General features: G+C 34.2%; 1 non-coding gene across 1 annotated transcript; it reads right to left on the minus strand.

Moving 5' to 3' along the window:
- Positions 1-7,363: 7,363 nt before the first annotated feature.
- On the minus strand, positions 7,364-11,158 carry LOC129440488 (uncharacterized). Its single transcript, XR_012365496.1, has 3 exons — positions 11,038-11,158; positions 7,693-7,816; positions 7,364-7,377 (listed from the first exon to the last, which is right to left on the minus strand). It is a non-coding gene; the product is annotated as an uncharacterized protein (transcript).
- Between the last annotated feature and the right edge of the window lie 7,332 nt (positions 11,159-18,490).

An 18,490-nucleotide genomic window follows, 5' to 3' on the forward strand; every position in this document is an offset into this window, starting at 1 on the left:
ATTTTAATATTGAAAATGAGTAGACTATTCCTTTAAGGCCACCCCATCGCACCCAAAAGTATTATTTGTATATTTGTTAGAAAAATAACAAAACACTAAGAAATATCGAGTTTCTAGTTTTTAGGCTTATAATAATGCTTGTTTAGTTTTAGTATCTTTTTTTAAAATAAGTAATCTTAAGTAGTTTGTTTAGGCAAGCGGTCTCAAACTCTGTGGCCCGTGTCACCTTTCAACTTTCAAGTGTATATTAAATGTATCCTCAAAGTCAGAGCGCATTGTGGGTAAAAAAGTAATGAAGGAAGGTAGGGAATAAAGTTGTTCACTCAGGTTTCGGACATCACTTTAACGTCAAATATAGTGCACTATATAGGAGAAAGGGAGTGGTTTTGGACACAGCATGTAATAGCTTTCGGTAATGATGCCTTCTTAGACACGGCCCAACATACCCATGGCAACAAACGTCCACTATGCTAAAACTCTCGCGTGAATGAGTGAGTCCAAGATGGCGCTGTTACCTGAACCTATTACAGTTGATATGTTTTAAAATATGGATATTTTTTGTACAAAATAGGCTTTATGCCCAGCTGCACTACTTCCTGAACTTCGGCCGGCTCCTTGTTCCCTGTCTGACATTGTTGGACGGACTGATTAATCCAGGTGTGTCTGATTATTGTTGTTGTGACTACTGAGGTCAGGCACACCTGGATTAATCAGTTTGTTTGTGACTGCTGAGGTCAGGCAACACCTGGATTAATCAGTTTGTCCAATAATGGCATACTGTAAACAAGGAGCTGGCTGGAGTTCAGGAAGTAGTGCAGCTGGGCATAAAGCCTATTGCATCGATTAAAGCAACACTATGTAGTTTTTTAACCTTTAAATAATGTCTCTAAAATTATTTCAGTGATAGAACAACTTTTAACTGGACAAATTGTACTGTTGCTGCAACCTGAGCAACCTCCTAGCTGCTACAAGCACACTCTGGAAGTGGCGGTGGAGGCTAGAGCACACAGCCCGCCCCTCCCCCTGCCTGCAGAAGAGTTTCTGATACCAGGCACTGTTGTGCTTTTCAACCACATGGGGGAGCTGTAAGTCATTTTTACATAGAAACTACATAGTTTTGCTTTAACCTCAGAAGACTTTTATTAACCCATTGGAGTCGTGTGGATTACCTCTGTGAAGGATGAATGCACTTTTTTGGGTTAAAGTCAGAAGTATAAGTTTGGAAAAGCAGTGACATTTACTAAAATGACTCCAATAATGTGCTCATCTAAAAGATGATAAACATATGTATCTCGGATTGCTTGAGGGTGGGTAATCATGGGGTAATTTTGATATTTGGCTGGAGTTTCCCTTTAAAAATATTAGCTGACACAACAAATATTCGTTTTACAATTCAACAACTCCAAATTTTAAGGCAACCAGGTAAATTACTTTTTTAAGTTGAACCAACAAATATACTTTTACAGTGTTGTAAAACCCACTATGAGTCTGCATGTCTGGATTTTTTTCTTTTTTGCTGTAATATTTACAGTGACTAATGAGAAACTAATGAGTAAGACGATATTTATCACACACAAAATGATGGCAGCAGTTTTTGCTCAGTTCTTTGCAATGATAAACAATATTGGTAATTCTTGATCAGAAACATTATTATCCATAATATCCAAAGCAGCAAGGATGTGGTTTTAATGATATGTTCATTAGAAGACTATGCGTGGGTGGCGTAATGTATGTTGTCTCTGAACAATGAAGCATTTCTTTCCACTTTCCGATCACGAATAGACGCTACAGGCTTCATAGGCTCATGTTGGTATTTAACAAGTGTGGGTGAGCTCAGTGGATTCTGACCACACAGGGCTTCGCTTTCTACGTAAAGGCGCTATGACTCACACTTGGTTAGGACACTCACCAGGATAGGCCTACCTCAAATAAAAGTATTTCAAATTATTAATGTTAGCTATCCACTGTAAAAAATTTGCTGTAATTATGCAGCTGGTTGCCAGTAACTTACTGTAGAAGATAAAGACTGAAAATGTTTCATGTTCATTTAACTTTGAACAAACTGTTGCCAGTAAATAACATAAATGTAAAATCTACAGTAAGTTACTGGCAGCTAGTTGCCAGTCATACTTAGTGATACTGTAATTTCTACAGATTTTTTTACAGTGTATACTCCATTATCATATTAAAAAATATATAATTATATGCAAAGCACATATCCATGCAATATATTTGGATTTTAAAGATATATTAATACATTGAAAATAATACACATTTTATATTTTTTTATGTAGCGTATATTTGTAAATATTTCTAGACATTGCCATAGGAGTTTACCTCAATGTGGACTTTATCAATTATTAATGCTAAGCAACAACAAAATTAAATGTACACTCTTAGATGACACTCAAAACGCCGATTTTACATAGCACTTGCTTCTTGAAGCAAAAACTTTCAAACCAATTTCTCAGTGGAAGAGATTGCTTCTCGGCAGAAGGCAGTGGTGGTTAACACCTTATATTTTTTACCAAATCAGTCGTAATCAAATTCTCTATAATGATGAGGATGTTATTGCCATCACAAACATAGTCAAACAAGTACACACTCGTGTACATAAAATGTTTATATTTATTTAATATCACTGCATTTGCATTAGGATTTTTTTCTCCAAAATTACCATTTAGGTGTAGTACAAACAAAATCAAGTCAGCTCGCTACTGCCTTGACATTAATTAATGAAAAATGAGAGTGAAAAAGTGACTCTGATGTATGTCTGATTTGCCAAGAATGTATTGCCATTTGGAAAGCTACAACTTGTTTCTCCTTGTCTTCACAATTTTCATTGTGATGATGGATATATTAATAGTTATCTAGCAATGTTATCATTAAAGATTTGATCATTAAAAATATGCCTCACCGTTGATATTAAAGGGATAGTTCACTTTCAAATGAAAATTCTGACATCATGTCCTTAAGTTGTTCTAAACCTGTATGAATTTATTTTTTTCTGATGAACACAAAAGAAGATATTTTGAGAAATGATAGTAAACACACACAGCAGATAGTGACTATTTACTTCCATAGGAAAAAAATATATGATGGAATTTAATGTGTACTGTCAACTGTGTGTTTACCATCATTTATAAAAATATTTTCTTCATCATTTATCACAATACTTCCAAAATATTTTTTCCCTACTATAGAGGTCAATGGTCACTTACTGTTGTGTGTTTACCATCATTTATCAAAATATTTTCTTCATCATTTATCACAATACTTCCAAAATATTTTTTCCCTACTATAGAGGTCAATGGTCACTTACTGCTGTGTGTTTACCATCATTTATAAAAATATTTTCTTCATCATTTATCACAATACTTCCAAAACATTTTTTCCCCACTATAGAGGTCAATGGTCACTTACTGCTGTGTGTTTACCATCATTTATAAAAATATTTTCTTCATCATTTATCACAATACTTCCAAAACATTTTTTTTTACTATAGAAGTCAATGGTCACCCACTGCTGTGTGTTTACCATCATTTATAAAAATATTTTCTTCATCATTTATCACAATACTTCCAAAATATTTTTTCTACTTTAGAGGTCAATGGTCACTTACTGCTGTGTGTTTACCATGATTTATCAAAATATTTTCTTCATCATTTATCACAATACTTCCAAAATATTTTCCCTACTATAGAGGTCAATGGTCACTTACTGCTGTGTGTTTACCATGATCTATCAAAATATTTTCTTCATCATTTATCACAATAATTCCAAAATATTTTTTCCCTACTTTAGAGGTCAATGGTCACTTACTGCTGTGTGTTTACCATCATTTATAAAAATATTTTCTTCATCATTTATCACAATAATTCCAAAATATTTTTCCTACTATAGAGGTCAATGGTCACTTACTGCTGTGTGTTTACCATGATCTATCAAAATATTTTCTTCATCATTTATCACAATAATTCCAAAATATTTTCCTACTATAGAGGTCAATGGTCACTTACTGCTGTGTGTTTACCATGATTTATCAAAATATTTTCTTCATCATTTATCACAATAATTCCAAAATATTTTTTCCCTACTTTAGAGGTCAATGGTCACTTACTGCTGTGTGTTTACCATGATCTATCAAAATATTTTCTTCATCATTTATCACAATAATTCCAAAATATTTTTTCCCTACTTTAGAGGTCAATGGTCACTTACTGCTGTGTGTTTACCATCATTTATAAAAATATTTTCTTCATCATTTATCACAATAATTCCAAAATATTTTTCCTACTATAGAGGTCAATGGTCACTTACTGCTGTGTGTTTACCATGATCTATCAAAATATTTTCTTCATCATTTATCACAATAATTCCAAAATATTTTTTCCCTACTTTAGAGGTCAATGGTCACTTACTGCTGTGTGTTTACCATCATTTATAAAAATATTTTCTTCATCATTTATCACAATAATTCCAAAATATTTTTCCTACTATAGAGGTCAATGGTCACTTACTGCTGTGTGTTTACCATGATCTATCAAAATATTTTCTTCATCATTTATCACAATAATTCCAAAATATTTTCCTACTATAGAGGTCAATGGTCACTTACTGCTGTGTGTTTACCATGATTTATCAAAATATTTTCTTCATCATTTATCACAATAATTCCAAAATATTTTTCCCTACTTTAGAGGTCAATGGTCACTTACTGCTGTGTGTTTACCATGATTTATCAAAATATTTTCTTCATCATTTATCACAATAATTCCAAAATATTTTTTCCCTACTATAGAGATCAATGATAAGTTACTGCTGTGTGTTTACCATCATTAATCAAAATATTTTCTTCATCATTTATCACAATACTTCCAAAATATTTTTTCCCTACTAGAGGTCAATGGTCACTTACTGCTGTGTGTTTACCATCATTTATAAAAATATTTTCTTTATCATTTATCACAATACTTCCAAAATATTTTTTTTCCTACTATGGAAGTCAATGGTCACTATCTGCTGTGTGTTTACCATCATTTTTCTAAATATCTTATTTTGTGTTCATCAGAGAAAATAAATTCATACAGGTATAAAACAACATGAGGATGAGAAAATGATGACAGAATTTTAATTTAAAGTGAACTATCCCTTTAATCATAATATATGTTGCATGCAAAATGTTTAACCCAGGTTATATTAAAAAATGTACACATAAAACAACAGTACATAAGTTATTGTCAATTTGGAATATAATTATATGTGTTTTTATATATCAGTTTAAATTCCATGTGACTTGAATCTCTTTTATTTGTATTCTGTATTTTTAACCCTTCAAAATGACTCCGAAGCCACTTTTCTTAAAAAAAATTCTCTTTATCTCAGTGGAATAAGATTTTGTGACTTTTTTACATTATCTGTCAGTTTTCATATAAAAACTAGGCTTGATTCGGTAGTTCTAAAGATGTGTAATTTTTTTTTACAAAATAGGCCATTGGGGGTCAAAATGACCCCAATTAAAAATGACCCCAATTCACAAAAAGAATGTGAAATGCAAAAAATTCAAAATAATACAATTTTTTTATATTTTTATGTAGCATATATTTTGTAAATATTTCTAGACATTGCCATAGGAGTTTACCTCACTGTGGAGTATATCAATTATTAACGCAAAGCAACAAAAAAATTAAATGTGACTTTCAAAACGCTGATGTTACATAGCACTTGCTTCTTGAAGCATACTTTCAAAGCAATTTCTCAGTAGAAGAGATTGCTTCTCGGCAGAAGGCAGTGGTGGTTAACACCTTATATTTTTTTACCTAATCAGTCGTAATCAAATTCTCTATAATGGTGAGGATGTTTGGCCAAACAAATTATTAAAATATTAACACTGTTTACAGATGTTTTTTAATGTTTCTATTAAATCTGTAAACTGTTACAGTCAAAATGTTTATTCACATTTTTATTTTACTCATTTAATGTATAATAAATTAGATGTAAATGATCTGTGCCATGGTATTTAAAGTTTCAAACTTAAAATGATTCATCTACACTCAGAAAGGATGTGTTCATTTTTTACACATCTTTTTGTGTTAAGCTTTTAACACATTATGTGTAATATTAACACATTATGTGTCATTTTGTATTGATTTTGTGTAAAAAAATCACAAGTTGAGTTAAAAGTAACACAAAATGTATTGTTTCAATAACACATAGGTGGATTTTGGGACAATTAATTTAGTGTGTTGTCCCAGAATCAACACTAATGTGTTGTTTTTAACACATTCGTTCTAAGAGTGTAAATGAGCTTAATTTTTATAGTTAAACATTTTAATGGTACAAATAACTTTAAAATACTTTAAAATATTGAATCAAATCAACAATACATTTAAGCAATGCGGATTAAGGATATTTAGATAAAATTGCTTAAAATTCTATGTAAAACTTACTTAAAAGGGGGGTGAAAAATTAAGCAAGTATAAGTAAATCCAGCGTAATAATATTTTGAGTGCACCCTAAAATCTAATTCCAAAACATTTTAACTTTCATGCAAGACTTCTTTTATTCATGTACACAGAGAACAAGTAGGTTTATATTGGTTTTGGGCTACAGTATACATTGCTATGATGTGAATGGAAAGTAAATAATAATCACACTTTCACATCTAGAACCATCCCTGCTTTTCAGTGCCATCTACTGTTATAATTCGAGCTGTGTCCTTGAAAATATTTTATTATACAATTTAAATAAGTTCACATTGCAAAACCCTATAAAACAACTTTGAATAAAATCATGTGTCGTATATCTGCAGACTAGTTCTGATTTAAGGTAAACTTTACATCGTATCAACAAAATATAACGTCCATTTAGCTTCTAAACTTTCTTTTCAATTAACTATAAGTTAACCAATATGATTAAAAATAATTTATACTTGTTGTATGTCCAGCAGGGGGCATAATCCAACAAGAGAACAACTTATGGGCTAAAGTCTGGTTTGAGGTTGTGTAACCACCTTAGATATCTTAAATTAGGCAATGACAAGAACAGAAAGTGAAATTGGCAAGTTAAATGCTTTCGTTCTTCTTTTTCTACAGTATTATTTTAATGATCATTTACCTAAAATGTAAATTCTGGATCTCCGTAGCTTATTGACTCATAATAATAGCCTACATAACAATAAATTATATTTATCACTTGCATTATTTAAGAATGCCTTAAGCATATCTTGTGCCCTGATAAGTAATCTTGAGGACAGCCTTGGTGCACATCTGTCCTGGGTTTCAGTTTCTTGAAACAGATCGTACAGATTGTAGTTGTTGTCCCATTGGTGATTTAGGATTCAGACAGAGTTTCAAGTGAGGTTTCTTCAAAGTCACACTGTATGAAAAGTACATAGATTTTAGTTAATGAAATAGCTGTTCATAACATTTTAGTTGACTCTCTCTCTCTCTCTCTCTCTCTCTCTCTCTCTCTCTCTCTCTCTCTCTCACGCACGCACACGGGCCGTTTCTTAATCCAAAGGTTGCAGCCTGCATATTGCAACAATTTACGTTTTGAAAAGTCAACTTGTTAATATTCTGAAATAAGACAGTCCTGATGACGCATATTAAACCTAGAAATGCGACCTCCGGAGGCTGCATCCTTCGATTTAAGAAACGGCCACACACATATTCTTAATATAAATCACATTACATGATCTCAGTTGTGCTGCAGAATGCGCTTGCTTTGTGCACTTTCCACTCCTTGATGTTTTCAGGCTTTATTTTGTCATATGTCTTAGAGCATATACATCGCTTGCTTAGGAACATCCTTTGCCCTGAAAAAAAGTGAACCAGTAACTCATTAAGATCTTCAAGAGTTATTTAAGAGTAAAATAATCTAGCCTTTGACTATGCTATAAAGCAGCAAAGAATAGGAGGCCTAAGCAATGCAAGAAGCATGACATGTGCATGAAATATGCTAAACTGTAAACCTACACATAAAAAAATCGTAATACAGAATAAATATTACATATAGCCTAAAAAGAATCCTGAAGGCAAATTATTATTAACTTGTAAACCTGGGAATTAAAAAAAAATAATGAATACTTATACTGTATTTTCATAAGAAGCTGACAATAATGCAGAAATGATGTGTCTGAATAACATGTAGACAAATAGGTGAATATATAACATAAAAACATATGCCAAATGAACTTACCTTCACTAAAAGCTATGCAGATCACTAACACCAAGGACAACAACATGATGGAGCGGTTCATGTTTGATCTCAAGAGCAGATACAGACTGAATGAAAGTAAACCTAAATGCTTTTATGCATTGTCATGGGAATTCCCTTTAATTTCCATTCCTAAATGACATCATTAGTGAAAATATATACCAGTCATACCAGCCCTAAATTGAAGAACAAAATGTTTTTTACTTGACTTACTTAAAATTTTGTACTCACAAAACATGTACATGCACAAAACACATTTTTATCCTTAATGTTTGTTTGTGGGCAGAAACAGGTCAGTCGGGACCCCACACACACATTCCACAACAACATCTAAAACATGTTGTGTGAGCTGACATGATAAAAACCTACATTATTTTCTGTACTTCTTTTAAGTCCTGCTATGAGTTATTCCATAGTTTTGATGACTACTGAATTTCCCTAAATGACCCAGACAAAAAGCATTATAAGCACAGATAAAGCAGAGGTGAGGAATAGCTATAGAGAAACCTCTTTCCGCTGATTGGTTGGATTACATGAACATACTCCTCCCGAACTTTATAAAAAACATGGTCCTAAAGAGCACTTAAAGTGGTGCGTGAGCTTGAAATGTGAAACGCTATTGGCTCTCGTGACCGATTGCCTCATACTCTAATATTCGGTGTATGTTTGAATGAGATCTGACTGTGTGCATTGGGTTCAGAGAATATAAAGTGATCTTATGGCTTCAGTTTCAGGTTTTCAGGTTTGCAACACGACCTATGGGGTCATTATCTTTGGAAAATAATCCCCTCAGTCACATATAGATTGAAAACATTTTAGCTACAGCAGCCGTGTAAGTGGGCCGTGGGATTCCCCAAATTTTCTTCTTAATGTGTAGTCAAACTGTAAGCAGCTAATAATGAAAGTCAAGTGTTACTTTTGCATTATACAGTATTGTTTTATTGTGACACTTCAAAGGCAATATACTTTTAAGACTCTTTTTTAATATTACCTTATTAATATTTAAATTAATATTTTTTTAATATTCCTGTTTTTTTTTAAACAAAAATCCAGTAGTTGACCCAAACACGGTAGAGTTTAGCATTAGCACATGTGCCTGGAAGTTTCTGGTATGCTTAGTAAGACTTTAATTAGCTGCTTAAGGTGGGTTTATTTAGGATTGGACCTCCAGGACCGAGTTTGGGTACCCTTGTTCTAATCATCAGCAGGCCTTTCAATGTTATGTGTCAACTACACTGTTAGATTTAACTGTAATTTTTACAGTTACTTACCACCAAATGCCCAGTAAAATACCATCATTGTCTTTTCCAGTTCATAACTGTAATATGCATTGCATTATGAGTATTAACATTTAATTTACAGTGATTTACTGTATGTTTTTAATTTGCGGTAGACTGCTGTAAAACAACAGCAGTAGTGCTACTGTAGGGGAATATAATAGTGTTATAAAAGCATATAAAATGGAAAAATAAAATATATCTATGAAATTAAATACATTTGATTTGTTATCCTTTTAGCAGTGAAGCAAATTTCAAAATGTTAATTGTTTTTCAGCAGTGTAAATAATTTATTGAGAATTGTAGATAGAAACAAGAAAGAGATTATGGATAAATGCTTGACCGTCAGATTTGAATTTGACCTCAAGACTTCAAAACACTAGTGACGCCAAGATTTAACTCCTCGGAGTGTTGGGAGAGTTACAGAAGGGGAGTGTAGCGAGTAACTTTCATCAAGTGACTGTGTAGCACTGTGGTACTTTTATGGACCTACAACATGGGTGACCTGGGTTCAATTCCCCCTCAAGGCAATTTTTTTAAAACTAGGTTACAGTAAGGGTATAATACTGTAAAATGGAACTGCGGTAAAGGCATCATACTGTAAAAACATGTACAGTTATGATACTGTAATGGGGCAGTTACAGTAACTCCCTGGCAACACGTAGCCAGTGAGTTACTGCGTATATACATTAAAAAGTCTAACAGTGTATTGAGCCCTCTGGAGATGTTGAGGGTTCATTGACGACACATCTATAAGTTATATGGTTCCTTATCTTTGCCATTCTATTATTTAATTACAAAGCAGCAATTTAGAATACGGTAATTACACTGTAAAAAAATTCCGTAGAAATTGCAGTTGGGTTGCCGGTAATTTACCGTAGATTTAAATTATTTACTGGCAACATTTTGTTCCAAGTTAAATGAACATTAAACGTTTGCAGGTCTTTGTCTTTGCAGAGTAAAACTAAAACACAGAATCAAGCAAAACATTCTGGGAAATAAAATCTGAACAAAAAAAAAAAACAGAAAAAGGTTGATGATGATTTCTGGTTCCCAGAATGTTTTGCATGAGGCTGTTATTGTATGGTTTTATTCTGTAAAGATAAGGACGTGTTAATATTTAAAATTTATTTAACTTTGAGCAAACTCTTGCCAGTAAATAACATAAATTTAAATCTACGGTAAATTACCGGCAACCCAGCTGCAATAACATTGTAATTTCTACGGAATTTTTTTACAGTGTAAACAGTAGGATTACAGTATGCAGCCGGAAACCCTGCTGCTAGTATTTTACCATAAATTTAAAGAACAACCGTAATTTAGAATACGGTAATGAAATCGTAGGATTACGGTACACAGCTAAAACATGCTTGCGGTATTTTACCATTAATTACAGAGCAGCCGTAATTTATAATACGGTAATGAAACCGTAAAATTACTGTGCACTGCTGAAAACCCTGCTGACAGCATTTTACTGTAAAATTACGGCAACATTTTTTACAGTGTGAAGGTGCCCATTTAATGACCCCAGTAATATTCTTACCTTCCCCTGTACCACTCAAATCTCACTCCTGTGCTGACATTAAGAATGCTAACTTTCCATGATGATTGTAACAGCGAATTGCTCTAAATAGGACTTCACAAAAATAACAGTGGGCTTGTAGTTACTCCAGACAGGAAATTTAAGAGGAAGTCAGGAAATGAGAGGTCTGCTGGCTTCTTCAGTATTGTGTATTGTTTACATCATGAGACAGTCAAGCACATGCTCTCCTTACACACTTCCTCCTGAACTATTTCTGAGAAATACTATGGGTTATAATAAAGAGGGTGTGGGATACTGATATGTGGGGCAAGGAGCACTAATGCTTTTCAGAGGTAAATAAAAACAGTTAAGTGCAAAAGTCTGCATCCCCTTAATATGAAATGGCAAAGAAGTAAAACAAACATCACAATATTTAATTTGTTGAGTTGTACGAATGTACCATCAAAAGCCACCAAATGATCAAAGAGTGTACTAAAAATAAAAGTGATAGTGAAACAATGGAAATTACATGAGTCCAGAAATGTTTTCAAATATTTTGTAACCTCTTCCAACCTCTCTGACAGAGCCGGAGTGGGACTCATTTTCAGCCCTAGAGTTTCATGACCTTAGACTGGCCCACTTTAGTTCACAACTGACTATATTAAAATAATATCATTAAATCCTCCGTAGTCTGCAATAGTACACTGTTCTTTGCAGCCTTGCAATTCATTGAATTTTCAAACATATAATTTTTAATTTAGTGCAAATTCAATAGCCTAAACCATTATGATTTTTGCCATAATCGTGTAGCCCTACCATAAGAGATTTTAATATTATTCAAGTAAACTTATTCAAAAACTACTGAAAGGGAACAAATATGTTTGTGTTTCCCCCTGTATTTCCACTTCTAAAAAATGGTGGGTCTTGAGATTAGCTGTTGGGTTGATAAAGTTTGGAAACCCCATTCACAAGCAAGAATGATCAAGTATGCATTGGAAGTACTTAGATTATGTCTATTGCCAAATAACGTAGGCTAAGGTGGGCCTACATTGCAAGAAAACGTCACATGAAACTTACTTTTGAAACTTACTTTTTTCTAATGAACTGAGTTTTGCATTAAATAGATTTTTGTTCCTCTTGCAATAAACGATGAATAATGAAGATTCATATACGATTCATTGTTCACCTATATTATATGACTTGGATGAAAAAATAAAATTTATTTTAGAGGCCGTTCGTAACAGGATGCGCTCAAGTTTATTTTAAATCTAGACGCGAGGCAAGCACACTCAAATACAGACGCGTCTAAAACAAACCTTGTGTTCACAGGTGAGCGCTTTGAAAAGGAGAAGAAAGCGGCACGTCCTGCGTTTTCTATGCGTTGTAGATGTTAAGTGGTGGGGACTCGGGACACAATCAACTTGGGAATGGGCATAAAGCGGCGAGGACATCTCTTACCCACAAATACGCGAATGAGGCTGCTGTTATTGCAGGCACAGCAACCTTCAACCCGGTGGCATGACAACACCGGCCCTTGTGGACAAAAAACAGACAGGCCCACCGGGAATCCTCCTGGTTCTCCCTATGGCCAATCCGGGCCTGCTATCTGAATATCAATCTGAGTAGCTTTTGTATCCACTCGGGTGTATTTTTAGCCCATTCTCCTGGCATACACTCGAACAAAATGGTTCACTGGCTCATATTCATAGTGGAACCATTTTTAGTGCTAAACATCACCTATCTAGAACCTGTTTAGCACCTGTGTACAACCATATTGCGAATATTTTAAACCATTTCTACAGAGGTGCTATACTGCTCTGTACCTGTTCCTCTATGGATACAAGTTTTTTTATAGTGTATGGCCTTCCTGAAATCCAATTATGTAGGTTTTGTATTAAATTCAAGTTTGGAACCTAACACTAAAATAACATGCACATTACCAATTTAAAAACCAACTTACTGGGACCCACCAAGGCATGTGAGGGAACAATCCCACACAGGGAAACATGGCAAAGCAGGGGGTGGCAAATCACCTGATGATCTAAAAATGAACACAGAAACACAGAAAGTTGGTGGGGTCCACATTTTTTGCCCTTTCCTGCCTGACTTTTCTCTCTGTCGCTTTCGCTCTGATGTGCATTGATGAGTGCCCGAGGAACCCTTACAATAGGGTCAGTCCTTGATCAGTTGGGATAATTTACAATTGATCTAACGTCAAAATCCACTGTTGATCTAAATTCAAAATATAAGTATAAGTCTGTGGACATTTGTGGACATTTATTATGAAATATTAGCTTACAACCTAAAGGGTTTCTGCAGATATCTCAATTTACCTTACATTTGCTCAAAATTGGGTATTGACGTCAAAATCAGACATTGAAGACTTCTTTAATCTTCTTCAAGACATCTTTTAGGAAACGTCTCAGAGATGTATTGCAGATGAGCAAACAATCAAAAAACATCATCTTGCAGAGGTAAATGCATGCAGACATCTCTGAGATATATAGTATGTGTGCTATCAGTAACAAAAAATATTCACATTACAATGCTTGTCTTATCAAATTAAAATACCCAACCATGAATACCACCAAATTTGTGATTGTTGGCACCCTTTGTAGACAAAAAACACAAAAAACAATGCCTTCACAAAAAAGAAGACAGAGTGGAAAGAGAGGCTGCTAAAGGCAGTTCAACATTGCAAACATGAACCCCATTCACACAGAGCTTTGGTCCAAGAAAATACCCGTAAAATTGCCAGACAAGCGTCTGTGTGAACACAAACTTGTCCCGTTAATCTTCTGGGATCGTTGCCGGAAAGAGGACCTAGTCAGATACACGGATAACCCTCTGTGTGAACAAGAAGCCGCAAGAATCCCGTAATGGGCGTGTCGTAGTGAGGACGCGCGCGTCATCACAAAACAAGTTATGGTTCAGCTCCTTACAATGAGAGATAACATGCATATAAACATTCACCACGAGAAATGTTGCAAACTAGATTGAAGCAGATATCAGGAAATGATAAATGAGACGCATAAACAATGACGCACGTGCCGTAGTGAGGACGCGCGTGTCATGGCAACATGAAGTTGGTTCAACTCTTTAAAATAAGGAATTAACAACATTCACGATGAGAAATGTCAGCAAACTGGACTGAAGCAGAATAAGGTAAGTTAGCTTGTCATTTACTGCGTTGAAACGGAGATCATTCAGCAGCATAAAAGAATATTGCGTCACATGCTCATTTGAGCTATAATAAACAAAAAAGCCCGCGCGTCATCCCAACAAGATATATCGTTCAGCTCCTCAAAATGTGGGTTTTAAATATATATAAACAATCACGATGAGAAATGTTTGAAAACTGTATTAAAGCAGAGATCAGGGAGCTCGTCAAATATCCACTCTGAAGCTGAAATCATTCACTAGCATAGAACTGTGCGTTCACGCGCTCCTTTGTAGTCTTATTATAAACAAAAATGCACGCGAGTTGTTTCTGAAGAGAGGAATAATAAATACTTTGCAAACTTCAGACGCTGCGTAGAAGAGAGGGCGGGACTTTCAACAGGTCACGTGTCTTTCAGGGACCATCAGATGCCGTGTAATCTTGGCAGTGTGAATGAACAAAACTCTAACTATTCCGGAAAAATCCAGGATGCCTGTCCCGTGTATTTTACGGAATGACTGTTTGAAAAGGGCTATGGATTCAAAGCTCCAGCAGGCCAGCAGGTAAATCATATAGAATATTTAGCAGTTTGTCACACTTTTATTCTTGTTATTAATTATAATCACTTGTAGTTGCTACTAGTAAATCTATAATAATAATCATATTTTATTAAAACCATATTGATAGTACAACCCCTTTTTTGATTGGGCCACTTTCCCTCAACATGTCTGTGCATGGCCCTGATCGGACAGGTAAGCCCCCGCTGATGACGAGGTGAACGTTTGGTTATTTTAGATTGGGAGGGTTTTTGCGGCATCTGACGGGAGTTCAATACTCACTTGGACATGTAAGCCTCCGCTGATGCAGACATGAAGACATTTTGCTATTACTGGTTGGAAAGGTTCTCGCACCATTTGATGGGAGTTCAATACTCATTGCAATCGTATGGGTAATCAAACGAGTTAGAGTTGGTTTAGTTGATAAGGGTTTGGTGTGCTTTATTAATGTGGAAGCAGTTAGATCTAATATATCATTTGAAAGCTACGGATGATGAATTACCAAGAGCTTGAATCTGTTGCTGGGAGTCCATTTTGGGCGTCTGTGGTTGCGGTACCTATGTGAAAGTAGTGGCCAAAAAAGTGTTTAGCTGGGATGCCAGATTGTGTCAAGACTAACTTGAGATGTTTTTGAAACCGTTCTGTCTGGTTTGGAGTACTGTAATATTTAACTCTTTTTTAAAGACAGGTTCATACCGAGGATTAATTCAACCTAAACTTAGTCAAAACAAATGTGTAATATTAACAATTTCAATAAGCGCAATACACATTATCTTAAAATCTTTCGAATTTCATTCAACTGTTTGATAAGCCAAGAACTGTGAACAAACAGTGAACACAAGACCTTGTAATGCCATTGATGATAATGATAGAGATAATGATAATAATAAACTTCAGTTTATTTAGCGCGTTTAATGCAGCTTCTTAAGGCAGTTTACACAATAAATGAAAAGAAAACATAAATCACATAAAACAATTTGACATATACATTAAAACACCAAAAATTTAAATAACCATACCATGTCAAATAATTAAAACCAAAAAAAACTAACACACTCTTTTTAGTTTGGATTTAAAAATATCTAAGTTTTGTGCATCTCTAATGTGAGAGGGGAGTGCATCCCAGAGTCTGGGAGCAAAAGAAGAGAAAGCCGTGTCCCTAACAGATCACAAACGTGTATGTGGAACTGCCAGTAAACAAACTTAAGAGGAGCGCAAGTGTCATGCTGGAGTGTATAAAGTTAAAAGAGTGGACAGATACTCAAGGGCCAACACTGATGTTTTATTATGTTTGTATATCCATTAACATAAAAAAAATCAGGCCTTACTGGACACATTTTCAAAAATTACCCTTTAAAATCCAGATTGTGTGTTGAAGTTCTTTTAACTTTAATGTAGTTTCCCTTCTTTTCTATGAACCCTTGATTAGATTCTGTAATAGCTGCCTTTATATCAGATTCTGTGAGCTCCCTGCCATCAATGCAACCATCTTCTCTATCATCTTCAGCAGCTTTCAACCTTAACACTATTTTCTGTTTGACTGATGTTGAAGAAATGAAACCTATTTCCACATTTCTCCACCAGACTCTGAAGGTTCTCGTTTTGGATAAATATTTTGTTCTCCTTTTCTTGTTTATTAGTAATAGTGAAAAGGAGCATACCCTCTTTCCAAGATCTCTCCTAAAAAATCTTCTTCACATTCTCCACCATCTCTCTTTCCTTTGTGATCAAGAGCTTTACTGGTATGAGTAGAAGAACAGCATAAGGTCCACAGTAACACATACGTATACAATGGTGTATGTTTTGTTTAATTTTCTCAGTAGAGAGCTAAGCCAGTCAATATATCTATCACAGACACCTGCTCCCCGGCCATTGTTCCACTCTCCACTGTGATCTTCTGTGTGGCTGTAGAGACTCTTCTCATTTCCCCCAAATATAATATCAATGATAAGTTCTGATGCAACAGTTATGTTAGTGTAATCTGAAAGAAAGGATAATAAAAGGCTTCAAACCAAAGTCTTTATGTGATAAAATCAAACAGTATTACATCCAAAACAGTAGTTATGTACCTTTGCTTATAGTTTACTGCAACCATGCAGTGTATTTGAATATTTTCTTATTACAAGCATAAAGCAAATAAATTGCAGTGCACACTAAACAAAAAAAGCCAAAAAGACCAACTCTTCTTGAAGAAAAGAGTCATAAAATGTGTGTCAGTCACACTAAACTTTATAATAAATATGTTAAAATAAATATATTTTTCATATTGTTTATAAATGTCAGTCATATTGTTTTAAACTGAAACTGAAAATGCCTTGAAGTCACGTTTTCAACAATGTTACATATAACAAAACATACAAGAAATACAGATGATTTTGTATTGGTCTATATAAGCTTACAGGTGTAGAATTGTTATGTGACAGCAATCATGTTAACCTGATGACTGTCATGGCCCTTTTTTGTGTTCCCCCACATCATTACTTTAAAAGAGTTGTTTCCTGTCTGGGATTATCATGTTTTTTTTTTTTTTTTTCCATTTTTGGGGATTATTACAATAAACCTTATACATTTGAATCCCTATCTCTGCCTGCCTTCCTGCCACATGTTACAACAACACCATTTACTACTTACTTTTTAAAATCACAGTTTTAATTAAATCTTACTCACTGCTATGTAAAGATGTTAATTTAGAAAAAAATCTAACTCACTGGCATGTGGTCATTCAAATTAACAATCAGCATTCGGCTGGTTGTCTTCTGGTTCCTATGTGAAGAACAAAAGTACAATTTGTTATTAATTAAAATGGAACTTAAATGCTATGGATGATTTAACTGAGATGATTATCATTTTACATACCGAACAGCAAAAGCACAACCCTCTTCGGCATATGTTGAGGAATGAAGATTTACGGTTGCCAGTATGCTTCTATAGATAAATCAAAAAAGGTTTTGGTTAGACAAGCTTTGTGTTTGTTTTATTAGATTTTTTTCAGATTTACTATACTGTCTAAAAACCACAATAAGTTATATGCACACAATATATATATATATATATATATATATATATATATATATATATATATATATATATATATATATATATATATATATATATATATTATGACTATAGGTATTTGACAGGTATCATATGTATTGCATTTCCAAAGGCACTAAAACTATATAACATTACTCTATTTCAGAAGAATTTGTGATATCTGAATAGATACCTGTACTTGCAGGCGGTTTTTAATCTTGCCCAGTGCTTCATTGTTTTTCATGCAATCCAGGAGCCCTTTATCCTCATGAAACAGAAGATCCACTGTAAGTGTATCTTCCCTGTTTACACACCTGCTGCTGTCTGGTACAGTTTTTTCTGGGTCAAATGTGTGATGCAGCACCATAAAAATGGCTGGTTTCGATTCTGCTCAAATTTAAGGGTTAAATTAATATGAATTATATACAACATTTTAGAGATTCAATCGTTAATAGTCAATTTGAGTGAATGTTGATAACAACCGACTGGCTGCACATTAGTCATTATTTAAAATATATAGGATATATCTTCAAACACTTACCTGAAAGTTTATTAAGTTCATTCAGTACAGCTTTAATGTCAGTTCCTGTCCTTGAAACAACAGTGCATAAAACCACTATAACATTACACTTCTCCACAGACTTCACCTCCTTTAGACTCAGTGTGTGTTGAAGGAAATTTCTGATGGTTTCCTGACACCCTAATGTCTTCCCAGGTATAATGA

The sequence above is a fragment of the Misgurnus anguillicaudatus genome, chromosome 22, assembly GCF_027580225.2.
Source record: "Misgurnus anguillicaudatus chromosome 22, ASM2758022v2, whole genome shotgun sequence".
Classification (NCBI taxonomy): Eukaryota; Metazoa; Chordata; class Actinopteri; order Cypriniformes; family Cobitidae; genus Misgurnus; species Misgurnus anguillicaudatus.